Consider the following 22696-nt stretch of genomic DNA (forward strand, 5'->3'; position numbering starts at 1 on the left):
TAGACCACTTGAAATTGAGTTTTCCCAAAAGTAAGCGCAACCTAGAGTTGTAACGATGTACAAGATCTCCAACTATAAAATCTCGCTTTTCAATCCTTAGATGATGGCACTTCTTCATCTTCTCTTTATACAAGGCTACACTTTCATAGGCTTTTAGTCAAAACTCATCGAGCAAATTCATTTCATTCACCCTCTGAGTTGATGCGACGCCCCAATCAAAGTTAAGCTTCTTTATTGCCCACATGGATGTATGATCTACCTCTACCGGCAAATGGAAAGACTTCCTATATACAAGTTGGTATAGAGACATACCTATGGGAATCTTGTATATGGTGTTGTAGGCCCACAGAGTATCATCAATATTTCTTGACCATTTCATTCTACTGGCATTCACAATCTTTGCCATGATTTGCTTTATCTCTTTTGGATATTTCGACTTGCCCACTAGTTTGTGGATGGTAAAGAGTAGCTACATTGTGGAGGACACCATACTTTTCATGCAATGTTTTAAAGTGGGAACCTTCAATGATGTGGCGGACACTATACTTCTCAAGCAATGTTTTAAACAACTTATTGCAAAAGTGGGAACCTTCATCACTGATAACTGCCCTTGCGGTACCAAATCTGGAAAATATATTCTTCTTCAAGAATGTGGTGACACTCTTGCCTTTATTGTTGGGGAGAGCAATTGTTTCCACCCAATTCGATACATAATCAACCAAAAAAAGAATATATTTCATCCCATAGGAACTAACAAATAGACCCATAAAATCAATGCCCCATACATCAAATAACTCAATTACCATAATTTAGTTCGTACTAAGCTCTTGCCTCTTTGAAATCCCACCCTTTCTTTGGCAACATACACAACACTTGGCAAAATCACGAGAGTCTTGATGGATGGTTGGAAAATAGTATTCACACTACAAAATTTTGTGTGCTGTTCGAACACAACTATGATGCCCACCAATTGGCAATGAATGACATGTCTCAAGAATACTCAACATCTCAACCTTGCGCACACAGTGACGAATAATACCATCAGCACAACCACAATACAAGTATGGCTCATCCCAAAAGAATTTTTTTACATCATGCATGAACTGCTTTCTTTGGTGAGACGATAGATCTGGAGCTACCAAATCGCTTGCCAAATAATGGAAGAAGTTGGCAAACCAAGGAATCAGGTCATGGAAAGTATCCAATACCTTTTGATCTGGGAACATATCATTGATCTCACCCTTTTAACCAAGCTCGAGTAAATCTTCATCCTCTAATCTAGACAAGTGATAGGCGACTTGGTTCCCTATACCCTTGAAGTCTTTAGCAAGAAAATAAAATTCTTGAAACAACAACACTCATTTAATGAGTGGTGGTTTTCCATTATTTTGGCCATTAAATACCTCAACTCCGAATGATACGTGTGAACTATGACGGCAGTCTCAAGAAAAGAAGTGAGAAATTTCTCGAATGCAAACATCACGACAAGAAGCTCTTGCTCAGTAATTGTATAATTCGTTTGGGATGAATTTAGAGCTTCACTTGCATCGTAAATAGGGTGAACTATCTTCTCACGCCTTTGGCCCAATACCACGCCAAACGCCACCTTACTATTATCGCGCATGACTTAAAACGGTTCCCCCCCAATTTAGAGCAACAATGATGGGGCAGACACCAACATTTTCTTCAACTCGTCAAATGCAATAATAAATGCATCATTAAGGTCAAATGTACTCTCTTTTTTTCCAAGCAGCTTGCAGAAAGGATCTATAATTTTTGAAAAATCTTTTATGAACCTCTGATAGAAACCTACATTCCTCAGTAAACATCTCAGATCTTTTATCGAGATGGGTGGAGGAAGTTTTTCTATTGCCTACACTTTTGCCTTATCCACCCTAGCATCTGATCCATGAAGGGCATAGGGAAATGTTCCATTTCTTTCCAAGCACTCCACCTCCGGTAATCTATGCAAACTCTCCATCCGGTCAATGATTGCATCAACACAAGGTCGTTTCTTTAATTTGGGACCATAGTAATACCACCCTTCTTAGGCACACACTGAACAGGGCATATCCAACTGCTATCTTCAATGGGGTAGATGACTCCAACATACAACCATTTAATAATCTCCTTCTTCACTACCTCTTGTATAGGAGGACTTAATCTTCTTTGATGCTCGATACTAGTCTTATGATTCGGCATGAGTTGAATTTTGTGAGAACAATTACCAGGGGGGATTCTAATAATATCTGCAATAGTCCACCCAATAAATCACTTGAACCTCTTTAGTTGCTACCAAACACTCATTCAAATTTGCCGCAATAATGACTGGGAGTGTCTCATCCATACCCAAGAATACATCCCTCAAATGTGGGGGTAGATCCTTGAGTTTTAATTATGGTGACTCTTCCACAGATGGTCTCACTGGTGGAGTCTCACGATTTTTCATATCCAAGTCAAACTTCTTAGGCTTTGGCCGATAATTGCACCTATCAAGTGCGGACACCAACTCATCATACTCTTTGATGGAATCACTCTAAAAGTTCATTATCACTGATGCTAATGCTTCAACACCCAGTCTGTTCTCAATTTGTACCTTCGAACCACCTCACTTATAAGAGTTATAGAAGATACCGATTGGAGCTCACCACTCTACTTCATGGACCAACAAATATCTAAAGTTGCTTCTTCATTTTTAAGTCTGAACTTCATCTACCCTTTCTCCATGTCAACCAAAGCACGCCCTGTGGCAAGGAATGGTCTCCCAAGGATCATGGGAACCTCAAGGTCAACCTCATAATCAAGAATAACAAAATCTGCTAAAAAATGAATTACTCAACTTTTACTAGCATGTCATTGATCACTCCAATAGGCCTCTTCATAGTTCTATCCGCCATGAATGACCTACCTGTAGTAGGTTTTGGATCACCCAATACTAACTTCTTGTAAATAGACAATGGCATGAGATTAATGCTAGCAACAAAATCATGCAGTGCCTTGGCAAAGTCCAATAATCTAATGGTACAAGGGATAGTTAAAGCACCAGGATCTTGTTTTTTCTGCATAGGGGATCTTATAGCAATAACACTACAACGTTGAAACTTATCGTCATCCTCAAAACTAGAAGATCTCTTCTTTATAACCATATCCTTCATAAAATTTGCATAACCGGTCATTTACTCTAGAGATTTTATCAACGGAACATTGATGAAAAGCTATTTTAGCATAGTGATGAAAGTGCGATATTTTCCTTCTTTAGCCTTCTTTTGTAATCTCCGAGGAAAGGGAGGTGGAGGCCTGGGCAAGGGAACAACTTTCCCTATGACCACATCCACTTTCTCAGTCGCACTCTTGCGCTCTCTACTAACCTCTGTCACCTCATTAAATGTTTTAGTATCAATCTCCATGAAGACGACATAGGTGGATAAATGGTTTTATTTACTCCCTCAAGTAGTGACCGCCATACAATGCCCATCATTCTTTGGATTCTTGATGGTGCTTCTTTGAAGAGTGCATGTTTTGCTTGGGTTCACTATGGTAGACAATTGATTCATCTATAGCTCAAGATGCTTGATTAACACTGGGTGAACATCAATTTTTTGGAAATTACCGGATAATTCATTCCTTATATCTTTCACATTCTCATTGGTCGCATCGAACCTTCTCATCATCATCTGTATCATATACTCAATTTGTGCCAGGTTATCTCCATATCCCTAAGGGAATATTCTCTATTTTGAGGGGGAACGTAAGGTCCAACTCGATTGTTTTTTTGCCATAGTTGTTCCTATTGTCATTGTTGTAGCGCTGGTTGTTCCCTTACAAGACATATTAGACCTCTCGGTTGTGATTGTCATAGTTCCTACCTTGGTTTCCATTAAATTGGCAACAATTATCCATGTTGGATCCTTGGATATTTTGTCAGAACCCATGTCTGATCATTCACTACATACGCATCCTCTTCATAATAATACTCCTCCAATGGTAGTGGAGTTCTAGTCAAATAGTTCACTACATTCACCTTCTTTGGCTCTCAACTCACATGTTTTAGCACCAACCCTAGATCAGTTCTCATCTGTGCCATCTCTTCAAGAATCTCTTTTACAGACTGGTTGTTTGTAGTTTAAACGATGAAGTGTTTCTCCCACTATCTAAGTTTCTAGTGCTCCAAGTTTCGTTGTTGCGAGATATCTTCTCCTTTTCTTGGTGATCTGTGACCACGAGCATTCTCCATATTAACCTCTTGTTATAGTGTCAAGAACTGCCTTGTGATTGTCATCATTCCCCCGATAAAAGCACTCTTTCAATGAATCATCATCAATATGGTGATTTGTGACACCTCTCATGAAGGCAGTGAATCTATCCCAAGAATTATTCGTAGACTCTCCAGGTTGAGATACAAAGTTATTGAGTTTGTCCTTCTTGTTCAGCTTATTGGACACTGGAAAGAATCTTCCTAGAAATGATTCTGTCAAATGATCCCATGTATAGATAGAGTTGTAGGGGATCTCATTGAACCATTTATCAGCATCTCTTATCAATGATAGAGGAAACACCCTCAACCCAATGACATTCATATCCTAATCTGGTCGACCTATGCAACTTTTACAGACATAGTTTAGCTTATATATGTGAGCATGTGGATCATCCATTGGCAACCCCTCAAATAAATCTCACGCTATAAGCATCTATATTAAGCTACTTTTCACCACAAATGTGTGCCCTGGAGGTAGAGGTGGGAGGACAAGAGGTCCATCAGACTCGACAATATTTATGTTAACCCATCCATTATCATTCAGACGTACTACTTGAGGGTCTTGGGGACTTAGTTCTTCTCCAAATATGCTATTAGGTGGAATTTGATTTTCTTATTGACTTCCTTTGGAAGTTGCAGCCCTGCTCTATCACCTAGTCCTCCTCTGATAGGAACAATAGGGACTCCTTGATTATTCATTCTATGAAAGGCTCTATCCTATTCTGGATTGTAAATAGTGACTGGTTCGCCTCTGCTATGTGTACTTGACATACACTAGAGTAAGAACTTAGGCCAGACAAAGACAAAAGAAAAAGTAGAATTCGCAAATGTTTGACCAAAGTTAAAAAATGTAGTTAAACTTAATCTAAAAGCCTTATTCCTCGGCAATGGCACAACCATTTGATACTTTCAAATTACATCTTACTAAAGAAGCATAAGCAATTGTTATCAATTAAAGAACCCAACTGGTAGGTTGGGGTCTATCCTTCAAGGAATATGGTTTGAACTAAACTTTAACCCACAATTATATTCGTTTAGTCAAGGTATTTCCAAAACAAGTAAGTAAAAAGGGGGAGTTTGTGAAATAAAATCCTAAGATTATGTAATTATCAAGTAAGAGAGAGTTAACTTCAGTTGTAATCAAGATGAGGAAGTAACTAAGGTGTACGTTTTCCCCACAAGCTAAAAATACAGTAATTCTAGTAATAGCAATCCCTTCCTAGTGTATTACATGCGAAGTGATAAGTTATGTATCTTTAAATCCTTGGTCCGGCATATAAAGAATTTCACTCCGCACCTTGGTTTGGCTACGTGTTTATAATTTGTTAACCTTTACCTTTACCTCATATTAGACATCACATCGATGTATGGCTTAGTTTTCACCCTCGCATCAATCGGCACTAGACTATTAGATAGTACCACACTAAATCTATGTTGATGATTTTTTTCTTATTAACTACCTCCTTGGTTCGAAAAGTAGCAACAGGGTGAGTTTTAATGCTTGCAACCGCTAAGAAGACTCTAAATGAAAAAATTATCAATGCTTGCAAACACTATTCAAAAAGTTCGTAGTAACTATTCATATGTTATTTTGCTCATGGTTCCCACAACCCTAGTTTTGGAGTTTAGTTACGTATAATCATAAGAATACAATTTATTATTTTAGATGATAGAATTATGAAATTACGTAATGAGAATAACAAACCCAGAATTTCAACTTGAATATCAAAACCAAAATCTTCAACATCAACTTACGAAATCAATAGTTGCTTAGGTTTGCAAAAATTAATCTCCAAAGTCTCAAACTAGAACAATAATAATAGAAGTCAACCCGCAAAAATGAGGTTCACATACCCTATTTATAGAAATTAACTCTTAATTAAAAAGGAAACAAAATGAGGAAAGTTTTTTCACGCTCGCATCATCAATCTACGAGACTGAATTACGGACTATCAATGAATATATTGTCCGTAAGTCCCTTCCATCAAACATGACTTAGAAAATATTTCATTATCCAAAATATACCCTATCCGAATCAAACGACGGACCACCAGTATGGTCTGTCCATCAATTGATGGTCCATCAATGCCCCTCCGTGACTCCATACTTAGAATCGTCAAATAAAATTGGGTAGTGGAACCCTCACAATCTCATTCTACAGTTTACAGGTATAGTCCTTCAATTGTTCGATGGACCTTCATTGTTCGCCGTGGTTCCATACTTTGTTATGATCTCCCTGTTTTCATCCAATGTTTGGGCTTCCCATCTATGATACCCATCTACAGGCCATTAATGGATCTACTATCCGTCGATTACCTAACTGGATGCCTTTTTCAGCACCTTTTCAGCAGTCTCTTTAATTTTGCGCATAAATATCTTTCCTACAGAATAAAAACCCATAAAAATCAATACAAAAAGTCACTATCAACGCACAAGTCTTAAGTCAAATACATTACATATACCATAAACTCAGATATATCACAAAATCTCTATAATATGCTATATATCTCAAAACTGACATGCAAATAAGGAATGCACATTAATATACTGATATTGACACATTCAAGACGGAGGCATGTATATCTGAAATGCTGAATTATCTGACAAGCATGAATAATTCAAGAACTAAAGAAATAAATAGTTAGGGTTCTAAAATTCATACAAGAAACAATGTTATAATAGGGAATCAAGGATCTGACTGAAATCTAGGGACCTAATGGGTGAAAGGAACCCACTAATGAAATCCCACATACCTGGTAATAAAAATAATAATAATAACAATTATTATTGTTATTATTATTATTATTATCATTACTATCATTGTTATAATTATTATTATTGTTATTAATATTATTATTATTATTGTTATTATTATTATTATTATCATTATTATTATTATTATTATTATTAATATTATCATTATTTTTATGATTATAATAATTATTATTATTATTATTATTGTTATTGTTATTATAATTATTATTATTATTACTACTTATTATTATTATTATTATTGTTATTATAATTATTATTATTATTACTACTTATTATTATTATTANATTTCATGGAGATATCTTTTGATTTCGGAGCCAGAACTGATGAATTCTTGTTGTGTTCTTGAACTAGGGTTGCTCGACCTCTTTCTCCTTTTATGTTCTAATTTTATAAGTTTTTTTAATGAATGATTTGACGTAGATAAGTTCTAGTTATGTTTCTAGGCTAAAACTAACAAAAACCACATACCTTGACATTAAAATAATATAGTTTAAGGGTCCAACGAAATATTAAAAGAACAAAAGCCCCTAACTTAAAATGCAGATCGGGATGACCATGGCCACTTCCACGGACCGTGAAATGGGTCATGGTCTTTGGTCCATGAGTTTGTTTTCGAGGTCATTTCCATGATCCCCTACCACAGACCGTATGGAGGACCACGGACCGTGAAGGTCCCTATGGACCTCACTTGGGCAAAGTTCTGGAGGATCAGGGCTTGAGGTTTACTGACTGGCCTTCACGGACCCTACCATGGTCGCTTGGAGGGCCACAAACTGCAGAGGTCTTTGGGGTCTTTACTTGGGCACGGAAGTCTAAGGGGATGGCTAGAAGAAGCTACTGCCTCAACTCCCAGGGATGCCAACATGGTCTATCTTCAAGACCAGGACCCTTAAAGGGTCCCTTAGTTTGACATCAAGGCATGGTGGAGTCCAACTCCCCACCACAGGTAGCTTAACGGATTGTGGTCCCTATCATGGTCCATGAACCCTATCGTGGTTCACTACTTCAACTAAGTTCTACAATTTTTTTCTGGGTCTTGTTTTTGAGTTAATAGAACGATGAAGTTGTGATATCCAATTTGGGTAGTGTTGCTCCCATTCACACTCCTATCGTTACCTATTCAAAAACAACCAACAACAAACACAAAACAATGTAAGTCGATTCACTACAAATAAGATTAGATCACAGCTAAACTTCACCAAGAGAATTCTAAACACCACTCCCTAACAGCGGAACCACTTTTTATAATGCTCAACTACACTTTATCTAGTTCTAAGTGCAGGCGATTGCAATTTAGTATAAATCTAATAAAGAGTTGGGGTTGATCCCCAGATGGAGTGATATGGTAGATAATTAAATTACGAAGTGAAAAAAGTATTCTAATCAGTTGTAGGAATAGAATTTATCAAAAAATTAAAATTGCAGGGGTTTTACAATTAATGTCAAATTGAGGGTTTAGGTTTGTCAATTAGCAACTACGATAACAGGGGAGTATTCAAATAGAGAGAGATATTTGGGGATGTGATCGACTAATGGTAAATTTTGCTATATGGGTGATTAATAAATAGTGAAAATCGTTTAATCTTAGTGGGTAGGCTATACTTTATATGTAATAGTCATCTCTCGATCAACTATCACGATTCAAACAAGTTCTCTCAAACCATCACGAGCATAATAATTATGAGCAACCAAAAACCTCAATTAGTCTACTCTCTCGAGCTAGATTGGTAGGATCAAATTAAGGCTCACTTTTTCAAGTTTAATCCAAAACAACCCAATCACTACAATCATGAATTGATAACTTTAATTCTAAAAAATCTTTTTCAAGCAAACATAAAATACTAGGCTAGAACTCGATTTTCAATTGAACCCACTTCAAAACAACAATTAAATCAGTAATTACTAACAACTATTAGCTGATTGAGACAATTAATCACATAATCATACCCCAAGAATGGGGGTTTTAGCCACGTGTTATAAAAATGAAGAAGATATTACCAACTATGTTCCTCATCAGCTACGTAATGGAATTTGAGTCTCCACAATGCTTGAAAGCAACTTTAAAAAACAAACTTAAAAAATATACTCCAAAAACCATTAAAAACAATTTTTGGAAAAAAACCCAGGGAAAGGTTTTCTGTGTTCAGTCAATCTACGCAGAGTGAATCAGAATCTCTAGGAACTCGTCTTTCCTATTTTTACATTCAATTTATATGTTCCCATATTTTTGCATTATAGGTCACTTGGTGGAATAAGTCGAATATTGCAAACCAGGTCTTCAACGCACCAAATGCTCCTATTCATCACCTTTTTATCTTGAGTCCTCACCCTTTTTGTGATGTGATTTTATGCGATCAAAGTCGAGCTCGCCAACCTAATTAGCAGTGCACCAATTGTCCCTTCCTATCGTTGTTTTTGCTTGCATCTTCACTTATCACTCTGTAACTTTAGGTGATCAGGGTCCTTGTCGCAGATCCATTCTGAAGTTTACTATAATGCCATTTGCATTGCCAAGTTTGCTTTTCCCTAGGGCTGGCATGTTGTAACTTTTAGTTAGCTGCAGTACCATTAGGCGAATTGCCGAGTGTTCATGGTGATTGTTTGTTTTTCTCGTCTTCAACTTTTTTATCTTTTCCGCTCTTTGTAGCCCAGTAATTTCCATTCCTTTCTCTTTAGCCTTCATTGCTGAAAATTAATACTTCAACATTAGTTTAGAGCATAAAATAGGCATTGAGTACACTAAAACAATAAATATTAAGCTATAAATGAGTCAAAATCTCAGACTCATTCAGCTGCATATAGACTTCATGATATGATGATTGAACATGATTTTAGCTTGGATATGGTGATTCCTTCTTGGATATGTGTAATCTTGAAATTTCATGCATATTGGATTTCTAGATCTAGTTCCTATCTTTCTTATGATATTTATAATATATTCTAGCTCAGATTCAAACTTCCTCTTTCATTGTGTACATTTAGATAGTTTCATGCATGATGGGTTTCAAGTTTAGAAACCTTTTCGTTTTGGGATTTCTTAAATCTCATTCGAGGATGAATGATCCCAAGAAAGATGTAATATAACACCTCAGATCGAGAAAGGTCAACTTAGCAGTCTTTCATAAGGTTTTGGTGCCATCCGACGGAGGCCAACCACAGCCCATGGACGGGACCACGGACCGTAGGACTAGTTCATGTATTGCCACCCAAGAATACCCATAAAACCCAGAACCACCGCCTATAACAAAAGACCGTCGTTGGGTCAACATTCTGTGGTTGAGGTTTGTAGTTTAAGGCCCCAAATCCCACTTTATGACCATGGACAACGCCCAAAATTAATTATTGTCAATTGGACCATGATCCATTAATTAGGGTATATAGTTCATGAGGTTGGAAATTATTTTACGGGCAGTTGATTCTTTTTTTTAATTAGTCTAGCGTAACACTATGTTATTTTTCCATGCCAAAAACCCCCATAGAAATGTTGTAACTCTAATATTTTCTCATCCTAAATCATTCTCTAAAATTCACCCAAAGAAATCAAGTTATCCCTCTCCAAGATATTTCTCTCTAGAGAAGTTTTATGAAGAAGATTCAAGGTATCGTTCATGGTCAAGCCTCCATTCTTCAATTGCTTATGGTCTTTGATAGTAAGGTATGATCGCTTTTCATCCATGGAGACCCTAAGTTCTCCAAGAAAAAATTAGAAATTCCCCAATTTGAGTTAGGGTTTTCTTCTAATTTATAGGTCTTTATGAATGTTGATTTAATTGGTTGAGTTATGATTTATTATGCATGAATTGAGAGGATTCTATGTACCCATGGTTAACCCATGTTTGTAAGGAGACAATGAATAAAAATTGGTTTTACTCTATGAAAGGAGAATTTAAGTATTTATGTGCATTCTTTTTTTCAGGATAAATAAGATACAAAATTAGTTTCTTTGAAATTGAAGCATATGTGATAAATATGATATCTCTTGAGATTGAAGCATAGGTGATGATTATGATATAGGTTGCTTTTAGTGTAAAGCATATGTTGTTAATTGTTAATTGTTTATGTAAGTGTTGTTAAAGGGATTTCCCCATATTTTCTCTTATGTATGAATATCTAAAGGCTTTCTCACATAAAATAATTCTGAGTTGAAAGGATTTCTCGATGTACCGTGGTTTCACGTACTTTCAATGCCTTTTCCTTAAGTTTAGTGTGTGTCTAAAGCCCTTTTGTATTGATTTTGGATGTAGTTTTCTATTTATTTCCAGGAAATCTGTCCAAAGGAGAACGCGGAGATTTTGAGCTAAAATTGCAGAAGTGACCCCCTACGGACCCCACGATGCTCCGTAGTGACTGTGACGGTCCGTAGGGGTCAACCGTCGTGAGAATATAATGGCTGCTAAAGGATGTTGGGGAATTCTCACAAAGTGTGGGACCACGGAAGCTCACAACGGTCCGTCCTGCACATTCATCAATGCTAACAGAGAGTAGTCCCAGTAGCCGACTTCAGAAGATTCTAAGTGTCGTGGAACAAAGCCCCTCGACGGACAATCGTGCTTGCAACGGTCCGTCACATCTCCGTCGAGGGTAACAGAGAGTTGATGAAAAAAAGAAGTAGAAAAAGAGCTAAGTATGGAGCGACGGAAGACCACGACGGTCCGTCGTGTCCAAGAAGGTTCATCACGAGGGTCGTTGACTCAGACGCGTTTTGGGAAGATTTTTCCTTAAATAGATTTCCCTCTTTTATTAGGTTTTATTTCTTATAAATAGTTTGAAAAACCTCATTTTGGGGGTTAGACTCTTTTCAGTTTTATTGTCTTAGTATTGAACTTTCAATTTTGGGATTTGATATTACTTTTCCGGAATTGATTATTGGTGTTTTGTGATTTATTCAAGTAAATTTCTGGATTTTATTCATTCTCATGAAAGTAATTGCATGAATTCTTACATTATTATTATGAATTGTGTTATTATTAGCATGGGTAACTAAACTTCATAACTAGGGTTGTGGGAACCATGGGAAAATAACAAAGTAAAATCTAGCTAAAATAACTATTCAAGAATAGTGTCTTGCATATATTGATAACTCTTTCGCGTAGAAGTCTTTTTAACGGATGACCAATGTTAGAACTCGCCTTATTGTTACTTGCCGACTAAGGAGGTAGATAATAGGAAAAGAATTATCAACATAGATTTAGTTTATTCTATGAATAGGCTAGTGTCGGTTGGTATGAAGTAACAACTTAGTCAAATATCGAATATGATACTTAATATGAGGTAAAGATAAGGTTTAGTAAAGCAATACACGTAGCCGGACCAAGGTGCAGAGTGAAATTCTCTAGATGCCGGAACAAGGATTTAGAGATACCTAACTTATCATTTTGCATGCAAGATACCACGAAAGAATTGTTATAACTAGAATTACCGAGTTAGCAGCCTGTGAGGAACACTTACGCCCTAGTTACTCTCCTTACTTGATTAAACTCCAATACTTGAGCCTGTCACTTGTTTACTTTAATTTAGATAATTTCTTTCATTAATTAAAACCCCCCTTTAGTTATTTGTTTTCGGGAAATAATTGACTAAATAAAAGTAATGATAGAATAAAGTTAAGTTTGAACCATTTACCTCGTGGAAACGATCCCATCCTCACTAGTTGGGTTCTTTACATGATGCGACCGCTTTTACTTCGTTTCTAGAAGTTAATTTGAGCGTATCGCTCATCTAAAGTGAATCTAAGATAAGGAATTATGAAATTGATGTGGCTACAGGCGAATACCAATGACCTCTAAGTAAAACAAAAGATGTGAATAACCATGTCATATGATAGAAAGACAAGAGGAGAATACACATGTCACATGATGTATGGACAAGAGGTGATTACCCATGATCCCAAAAGGACTAAAAGTGATCACACATGATCTTTTATAACAATGCAAAGGTGATTCTCCGTGTCCTTAAAATATAAGGTATGATAGGTGATAAGCTTGTATTGTTTCTTGATTTTTCCTTCCATGATGAGTAAGACTAGTGGCAGTTACCCACATGTTGACTAAGTATGAATTACGGTTACTTCATGAAGTACTCCTTATATGTTGAAATGATCTATTATGTGCATTGACTGTGCTTTATAACTAATGATGTCTAATGTTTATGATATGTTAATGCAACTTATCATAGTTAGTATATTTTTGTACTAAAGCATACTCTTCGCTACATTTCTTATCAAAATATAGGGTCTGGCAGTCCCGATTCTCACCTCCATAGATAGGATCCATAGTAGAAGAAGGGTTGAAGATTGGTGAGTCCTTATTCATCTGACAACTTGGCCACTACTTTCCATATGTTATTTTCATTTGCGTTTAGAACAATATTGTATGGATGTGTCCCGAGATTCTATTGTATTAGATGGTTTTTCGAACAAGTGTATTAGACTTCCGCTTCATTTTATAAAGTGTTAGTCATATTTAAATAATGTTTTAAATCTTATCGATTTCTATTATCTTGACTATGAGAGTTATGTAGTTTATATGAGGACTCTCAAGGTCTTATATGTCATGTTACATCTAGGGGTGTCCCTTGGTCGTGACAAAATTAAATCTCAAAACTATCTGAATATACTAAGTATTAAACATAAGTTTTAAAGAAAACCTTTGAAAACTGAAAGACTCTAAAAATATGTCTATCTATGAAGCCTCTACTATATATAGGTCAATGTCGGGACAAGAGCCACGACTTCTCAAAGCACTATTACTACCAACTCATAAAACTAGAGTACTCTAGAAACAAAGAGATCTCATTTCATCAGTAGACAAGCGGATGAGGTGAACTTAATAGACTCTTCATGAGGATCCTAAAAACATATATATGCATCATTAAAGATGCAGGTCGAATGACATCAGTACATCGATTGTACGATTTCTTAATATAGATGAATAATAAATAACTGAAAGAAAGGACTGCAATTAATAACAATGTACTTGTCACAAATAGAATCGTCGTGATGGGCACTCATACTGACACCCCGGTGGGAGAAGCACTACTACGACCCAAACAAAAGCAAATAATCTAAAAACTAAAGTATGTAAGTAAAATACTACGGATATATAATAAATTTCTCATAAAACTCTAACAAAAGTTCAACAATAACTAAAAATTGCAGAAGTAAAGAACCTAGAACCTGAAGGTAAATGTACCAAAACTACTAAAGGATAATGAAGTCTAAACAAAAAGGGATGCAACCCCAATCCAATGAACTATCAACTAGATAAAGTGAATGTCTAAGTTCAAAAAGGGTGGACATAGACGAAAGATAATTCCATGGCAGCCCAGAAAATTCTAGCTCATCCTCGAATTCGAAGTTGACGATCACAGATCTTCTAAGAGAGGTGTGTCAATAGGCTCTTAGAGATCCCGTGTTCTCGACAAAATTAAGAGCAAGTGGAGAATAGCACACAACCACCGTATATCTATATGATCATGAGTCTATCTCGCTACGTGCAATATAAACAAGTTAGTTACAACAAAATAAGAATGCAATAAATCGAACATATACAATATTCAATATCACATGATTCAACAAATACACATTTTTCACAAGTGGGTTATCTGACGGAACCCAAACCCAAAATATTAGTGCACCTGAACGCGGTACCTGATCCCATAGTTATACGGATCATGGCAATCTTATCCCATTTATGTTGGAACTTGACAATCTGATCCAAGTTAGTTATAACGAAACGTGCAAATATGATCCATGACAGCACAATCACAAACATAAGTATACTTTCAAGACATACATTCAAAAGTTATTCATTGCATATAATCATTCATCTATCTCATTTACCACAAGTACTAATCAACAATGCAACATTCACATATATACATGCATTATAATGAAGCAATAACAAGAATATATCACACAATCATAGAATCACAAATATTATCTACCTCAAAACAAGCTTGAAACTTAAGAAACTTGATTCTTCCTATTACGAATTCGTTTTGTTTGTTCTTGGTCTACAAACAATCAATGTAATACGGGAATCAATAAATAATCACTAATTATATGGATTACTAATAATTCTTACCTGAGAATATTTACAAGGGGGAATCCTCGAAAGACATACTAGTGTACCTCTCGTAGATGAATACAAACTCAGTCCACTCCTATTGCATAGGAGTCTCAGCCGGTCAATGCTGGGGCGGCCCCTATAGGGAACTATTCGCCTTAGGATTTGTTCGGCGATCAAGCTACTTTATGGGGTCGGGGACCAGACTGGTGACTGTTGCAGTTGTTGACTTCAAGGTATGTGACACCCCACAAGTTGACTAGTGCTGAGCCAGGAGATTTTCCTTTAGATCGTTACAACGCTCGTTGAACGGTTCAAGTAGAAGTCAATAAACCCTAGATAAAACACATGATCCTAATTATCCAATTTAGGTTTGTTTCCACCATAGAATCTGTAGCAAAACCCTTACGCATCAATATTTACCCATTATGTTACGTTCTACAGATCAAAAAATGGATTTCAGGAATGTCAAGTTTACCTTTAGCCTCAATAATGGTGAAAACAAGTAGGAGTAGCTTAGGGTTCATTACTTAGGTCAAAAGGTCAAAAAGTGCATAATGAGGTCGTTTAGGGGTTTATAAATGACTTTAATACGCATCCTACCTGCCACAACGGCCATTACCCTTCCACAGCAGTGATGCCACAGTGACAAAAACCTCCACCAAGGCAAGATTTTTGAATAAGTGAGCAATTTTAATAATTTCCATATTGTCATTTCACAACACACCTCTAACCTACGAAACTCAGAAAATACCCTTTACGCTAACTTTGACTATAGGGATTCTATTCACCCAAATTTAATTATGTAAAGTTGTATAGATTCCTTAACGAGTTATATTACACCTCATGTAATTAAATTCGTAATTAAGTCACCCGATTGTTACAAGATTTATCTACACTTTGAGGACTCTGATTTTATCCAAATCTTGGATAGGTTGGTATATTTCAAGATTCTACAAAAAAGTTTATTGGCCCCAACCTTTCCCCCGTTGGCTTTTATATATTGACGGAACATGGTCGTTACAATAGATACTAATTTACCCATAACTCGTGCCCGAGTGTAAAACTTAGGAAAAATAGGCTAAGGAAGGAATGAAGTAGTGCCTGATTTAACGAACAATTGAGGATACTTGTCTCGCATATCCTTCTCGGCCTACCCAAGTAGCTTCCTCAATAGGAAAATTCTTCCATTAAACCTTCATGGACATAATCTCCCCTGTCCTCAACTTGTGCACATCTCGATCAAGAATTGCAATTGGTTCCTCCTCATATTAGAGGTCCTTGTCTAATCCTCGTCACCATGATACCTCTTCAACATGAATACACTGAATACCAAATAAACGCTTGATGAATTAGGAGTAAAGCCAAACTATACGGTATCGGTCCCATATATTCAAGAATCTCAAATATAGCAATGTATTGAGGACTTAGCTTACCCTTCTTACCCAATCTCATCACCATTTTCTTGGATTATACCTTTAGAAGAACATTTTACTTGATTGAAACACCATGTGTATCACCTTATGATATCCATACTTCTTTTGTCTTCTCTAGTTTTCTAGAAGTTTAGCTTGAATACTCTTCACATTATCTTGAGCATCTCTCACTAAATCACCCCCAAATGTTTCACATCTCAAGCCTCTACCATCCTATGTATGATCTACATCCCCTCACATAGAGTGCCTAAAATGGTGCCATATCTATGCTTTAATGATAACTATTATTACAAGAGAATTCGCACAAAGGTAAGAATTTATTCCAATGCCCTCGAAAATCAATGACACATGCCTTCGGTGTGTTTTCTAACACTTGATAGTCCTATCTCACTGTTCGTCTATCTGCAGATGAAAAATGGCAGTAAAAGTGAGTTGTATTCCTAATTCATCGTGCAATTTCCTCGAAAACTTGGAAATGAATAGGGTACCTCAATCTGAGATGATAGAAAGTTGCACCCCATGCAACCTCACTATCTCTTTCACATGCACTTTAGCCGATTGTTCAGAATTATAATGTATTCTTATCAAAATAAAATGGGCTGGCTTAGTCAATCTATCTGCCACTACCCAAAAAGAATCAAACTTCCCCAAGGTCTTGGGAAGGCCAACCACAAAGTTCATAGCTATTTTTTCCAACATCCATTCCGGAATTGAAATTCATTGAAGCAAACCTATAGGCCTTTGATGTTCATACTTCATTTGTTGACAATTTTGAAACTTCTCCACGAACTCTGCGGTGTCTTGCTTCATTCGACCACTAATAAACTCGTTTTATATCTCTATAAATCTTATTCGCACTCAGATAAATAAAATATCGCGCACCGTAATCCTCCGTTAATAATTTCTCAATCAATCCATCTACTTTAGTAACACATATTCTACCTTAAAGTTGAGTACACCATTCACATTAAGAATGGTTTCTTGTGCCTTACCCATTGCAATCTTCGTTGTAAGCTCCTCCAAATTTTCATGTTCAAATGGTTTGGCCTTGATCTCATCTAATGAATGTGGCCCTTTCTTCAATACTAACTAACACCCCAACTATTTCTAAGATGCCCAATTGCATGAATTTAGACTCTAAGGTCTTAATTTCTTTGGCTAGAGTTCGCTTGGATACAATCAAACAAGCTAAGCTACCCATACTGATACGCCAAAATTACACCTCCCTAAATAAGTATAAATGGTTGTATCAACTAAAGAACCCAACTAGTAGGTATTTAGTCAAGTTCTTTTTGAAAACAGGTAATTAAAGCCGGGGGAGTTTGTAAAAGAAAAACTTCTGTAATATCTCTAAGTAAACAAGTAACAGGAGTAAAGATTTAGTTTTTATCAAGTTGTGAGAGAAACTAGGGTGTATGTGTTCCCTAGAGGTTCATAACATTGTATTCCTAGCTTTAACAATTCTTCCCTAGAGTTTTGCATGCAAAGTGATAAGTTAAGTATCTCTAGATCCTTGGTCCGACATTTAGAGAATTTTACCCCTTACCTTGTTCCAGCCACGTGTGTATAAGATACAACCCTTACCTTTACTTCATATTAAGCATCATATTCGATGTATGTCTTAGTTATTACTTTGCACCAATTGAAACTAGCCTATTAGATAGTATCCCACTAAATCTATGTTGATAATTATTTTCTTCTTACTACATCCTTGGTCGGGAAAATAGCAACAAGGATAGTTCTAACACGTGCACTCGTTAAAAAGACTTTTAAATGAAAGAATTATCAATACATGCATTAACCTATTTGAGAATTGTTATTAAGCTAGGTTTACTTTGTTAATCACCCATGGTTCCCACAAACCTAGTTGTGGATTTAGTTACCCATGCATGTAAGAACACAATCATAGTTTTTAAACAATAAAACATGAACTTACTTTGCCAATTCGAAGAAAATCCAGAAAACAAACTTGAAATAGCAAGATAACACTTGAAAACCAAATCCAGAAATTGATTATTGCTAAAGTTGCAAAACCAAATATCCAAACACAAACTAAGAACAACAATAATAATGTGTAACCCCAAAAATGAGGTTTTAAACCCTCTTTATAGAAAACATTGCCATAAATTAAAAGGAATTAAAATAAGGAAAGTTGTCCAAAAGCGCGACTGCAACACAGAAACTATAATGTGAAGCATCGCTATAAATACTAAACTCTTTACCTTCAATCGGTAATGCCAAAATAGGCGCGCTGGTCAAGAGAGCTTGAGCCTTTGGAAGAACTCCTCACATTCTACAATTTATTCAAATGGTATCTCCTTTTTAGTTAAAGTAGTCAAGTTCATGGCAATAGAAGAAGCATTCTTCACAAGTTGATGATAGTAGCTACAGAGCTCACAAAATTCCTAACTTCCGTCATAGAGCTAAGCCAAACCCAATTCTTAACTGCCTCAATCTTTTGAGGATCTACCAGTACACATTGATATTTTGAAACTACATCCTCAAAAATGTTAGTTATTTCAACCAAAATTCACACTTAGAAAATTTAGCATATAAATTTAGTCTCCAAAGAACCCCAAAACAATACGAAGATCACCGGCATGCTCTTCATCACTTTTTGAATAAACCAAAACATGATCAGTAAATTCTATCACAAATGAATCAAGAAATGGTTTGAACACCCCATTCAACAAACTCATGAATGTTGCAGGCACCTTGGTCAACCAAACGACATAACCAAAAACTTATAGTTTCCATAGCGAGTTCTAAACGTCGTCTTGGACACATCCTCAACCCTAATTTTTATTTAATGGTAACAGGATCTTAGATCAATCTTAGAGAAAACCTCTTGCAATTGGTCAAAGAGATCATCTATTCGAGGCAAGTGATACTTGTTCCAAATAGTGAATCTATTTAATTATTGGTAATCTATACACATTCTCATACTACTATCATTCTTCTTAACAAACAAAAATGGAGCAACCCGTGGGGAAGCAGTAGGATGAATAAATCCCTTATCAAGAAGATCTTGGATTTGAGCTTTAAGTTCTTTTGATTCTGCTGGAGCCATGTGATTGGAGGAATGGAAATGGGATGCGTACCAAGTTCTAAGTCAATCCAAAAATCTATACAACTATTTGGAGGCATACCAGGCAAGTCATTGAAAAATAGTTCACTAAATTCGGACACCACAGGAATAGACTCGATAGATTGAGCCTTAATCTCAACTTCTCTAATATGATCCAAACAAATCAAACAACCCTGCTCTACTAATTTACTAGATTGAATGGACGATATATTCTTAGCTTGCTTAGACTTGTACAACTCTTCCCGCTCTCATTTTTCCCTCCCCGAAATTTCTAGAGTTACTAACTTAGTATTACAACTAAGAAAAACATAATAAGGGGAAAACCAAGGCATGCCTAAGATTATGTCAAAGTCAATCCTACCCAAAATCACCAAATCATGCCAAGTTTGAAATCTCATAAACAAAACAAGGCAAAACGATAGACGTGGATAATTATGACAGAATCTCCAAATAGGTTAGAAACATTAATGGAGGCATCAAGAATATCACAACTCATATCAAACCTGAGGCAAATCTCATGGCCACATAAGAATAAGTAGAACTCAGAACAAAAACACATTAGCCATTAGGTCACAGATAGAAATAGTACCTATTATCACCGTGTCAGACACCTCTGCCTCATTCTTGTTAAAAAAAGCATAACATTGAGCCTTATCTTCTTGACGAGCCAATTCCCTGCCTGGTTGCGTGTTACCCCTGCCCCAGTTACCATTTTCTCTACAACCACAACCTCGTTGATTACCTCTTCGCCCATCTTGTGGACATCCTTTACCATTATTACAATTCCCTTTGGTACCACTACTCTAGAAGAGTACTATGTGGACTAAAACACACGTGGATGGGGATAATCTCTCCTAATATGCAAAAATTCTCCAAAATTATGGAAAGTACGATCAAACGATGGTTTGCTTCCTGTCAAAGGTGCGACCCCCTAGTTATCCTGAAAATTATAAGATTGAGTTCCCGAGTAGTTACCTGTAGAGGTGGGCATAGCGGACTGAATTGGTTTGTCTTCGAACGTTGGTCTACCAAATCATCTTGAATATGAGCCATGAAAATAACCAAAATTCTTTGCCCTCTTAGACATCGACTTCGACTAACCGTCTCACCTCACCCCCTCCAATTTCTTAATATAATTTGTCACTTCATTAAAACTCCTCCCTGGAGAAGTCAGATGAACAGATAATACTTGCAACTTTGAATTCAGTCCCCTAATAAATAACCGCATCATCTTCTCCTCTTGAGTCACCAAATGCATAGCATATATATATAAAGCATGGAACTTGGCCTCATAAGCAGCCACAGACATACCACCTTGCTTTAAGTCCATAAAAGTCATACTTCTTGTGATCCCTCAAATTTCTAGGTACATATTTTTCTGGAAACAAAGCATGAAATTGAGTCCAAGCAAGTGGAGGTAAAGTATAAGATCTGCACTCCATATAAGCTCTCCTCAGTTGCTTAGCCCCACCTTGAAGTTGGAAGGACACAAAATATACCCCAAGTTTGTGAACAATACCGAATTTATGAAGCCTCTCATAACATTCTAAGATAAACTCATAAGTATCTTTAGTTTTAGAACCCAAAAATATCGGATGCTTAAGCTTCAAGAACTTAGTCAACATGGCATGCTCATTACCGATCATAACGAAACCCAACAAAGGATGGAAGAAAGCATCAGTACCTAGATTTCCACCTATCTTTGGCACACTGCTAGCATTAGGAGGATTAGTATGAACTTAAGTAGATGGAAGTACTACAGGACAATCCAACCCTTTCAAGAATGACATGATCTGTACTTAGTTTATGATTAAATCTACATAAAACATTACTAAAATCATGATAATCTAATTAGAAACATCAAAATATCTAATTCGTAGTAATCTATTGAAATTGTAGAAACCCTAGGTCTAGATAATATAAATGGAATCAATAATTTGGCTGAACTCTAGTAACCTAATGGATGAAGGAACCCACTAGTGTACTCTCACATACCTGGTGATGATTGCTAACACTGGACCAATGGGAGGAACAACCGTAGTCTCCGCTGGCACCTCTTCCTCTTGTTAAATTTCCTCAACATATCCAACCTTGATATCCTCTTCTATCTTCTCATTATAGACTAGCGGTGCCTCATTTTGGGGATCATTGTCAATCGGTACCTCATTCCCAATAGGCAATATTCTTCCACGACCTCTTCCCCTAGGTCTTTATCTACCCCTGCCTCGACCGCGACCTCTTACTGCAGGTTCCTCAATTGGAGCATTGACGGGAGCTGCAAGATGAATACCGTTGAATCATGTATTAACCATTTGAAGACAGTAGAGTGAAAGATGTTGGATACCAATTTGTGTGACCCACATATCAATTGGGTCCAAGTTATAGCACTAAAAAAGGAACGATAAAAATATAAAGATTTCCTAAAGTCCTATAGCCTTTCAAAGAAAAGTAAAGGCATCTGATACCATTCCGTGAGACTTTATTAGAGTCATTTTGGTACGTAGAAATCAATGAACCTAGGCTCTAATACCAACTTTTTCACGACCCAGGCCATCGTGATTGGAACCCACACTAACACTACGTTGTGACTACTGCAACTCAAACTAAAGCAAATAATCTAAAAACTAAGTCACTAAGTAAATTACTAAAGAAAGATCATAGACTTCCCATTGAACTCTAACAAAAGTTCAACATAACTAAACAAATGCGGAATTAAACAACCTAGAACCTAAAAGCCAATGTACCAAAATTACTAAAGGATAACCAAATCTAAACAAGAAGGGATGCAACCCCAATCTACTAAACTAACAACTAGCTAAAGCAAATGTCTAAGTCTGAAAATGGTGAACATAGACGAAAGAGAATTCTATGGCAGCCCGGTGCTAGCTCACCCTTGAATTTGAAGTTGACGATCATAGATCTTCTAAGCAACGTATGTCCGTAGCCGCTTGAAGATGCCATGTACACAAAAAATAAGAGCAAGTGCATAATGTGTACTAGTAGGATCACACGGCTATCCCACTAAGTGAAACATAAGCAAATTAATTATAACAATATAACCATGCAATATATCGA

Source organism: Solanum pennellii, chromosome 11, assembly GCF_001406875.1.
Source record: "Solanum pennellii chromosome 11, SPENNV200".
NCBI lineage: Eukaryota > Viridiplantae > Streptophyta > Magnoliopsida > Solanales > Solanaceae > Solanum > Solanum pennellii.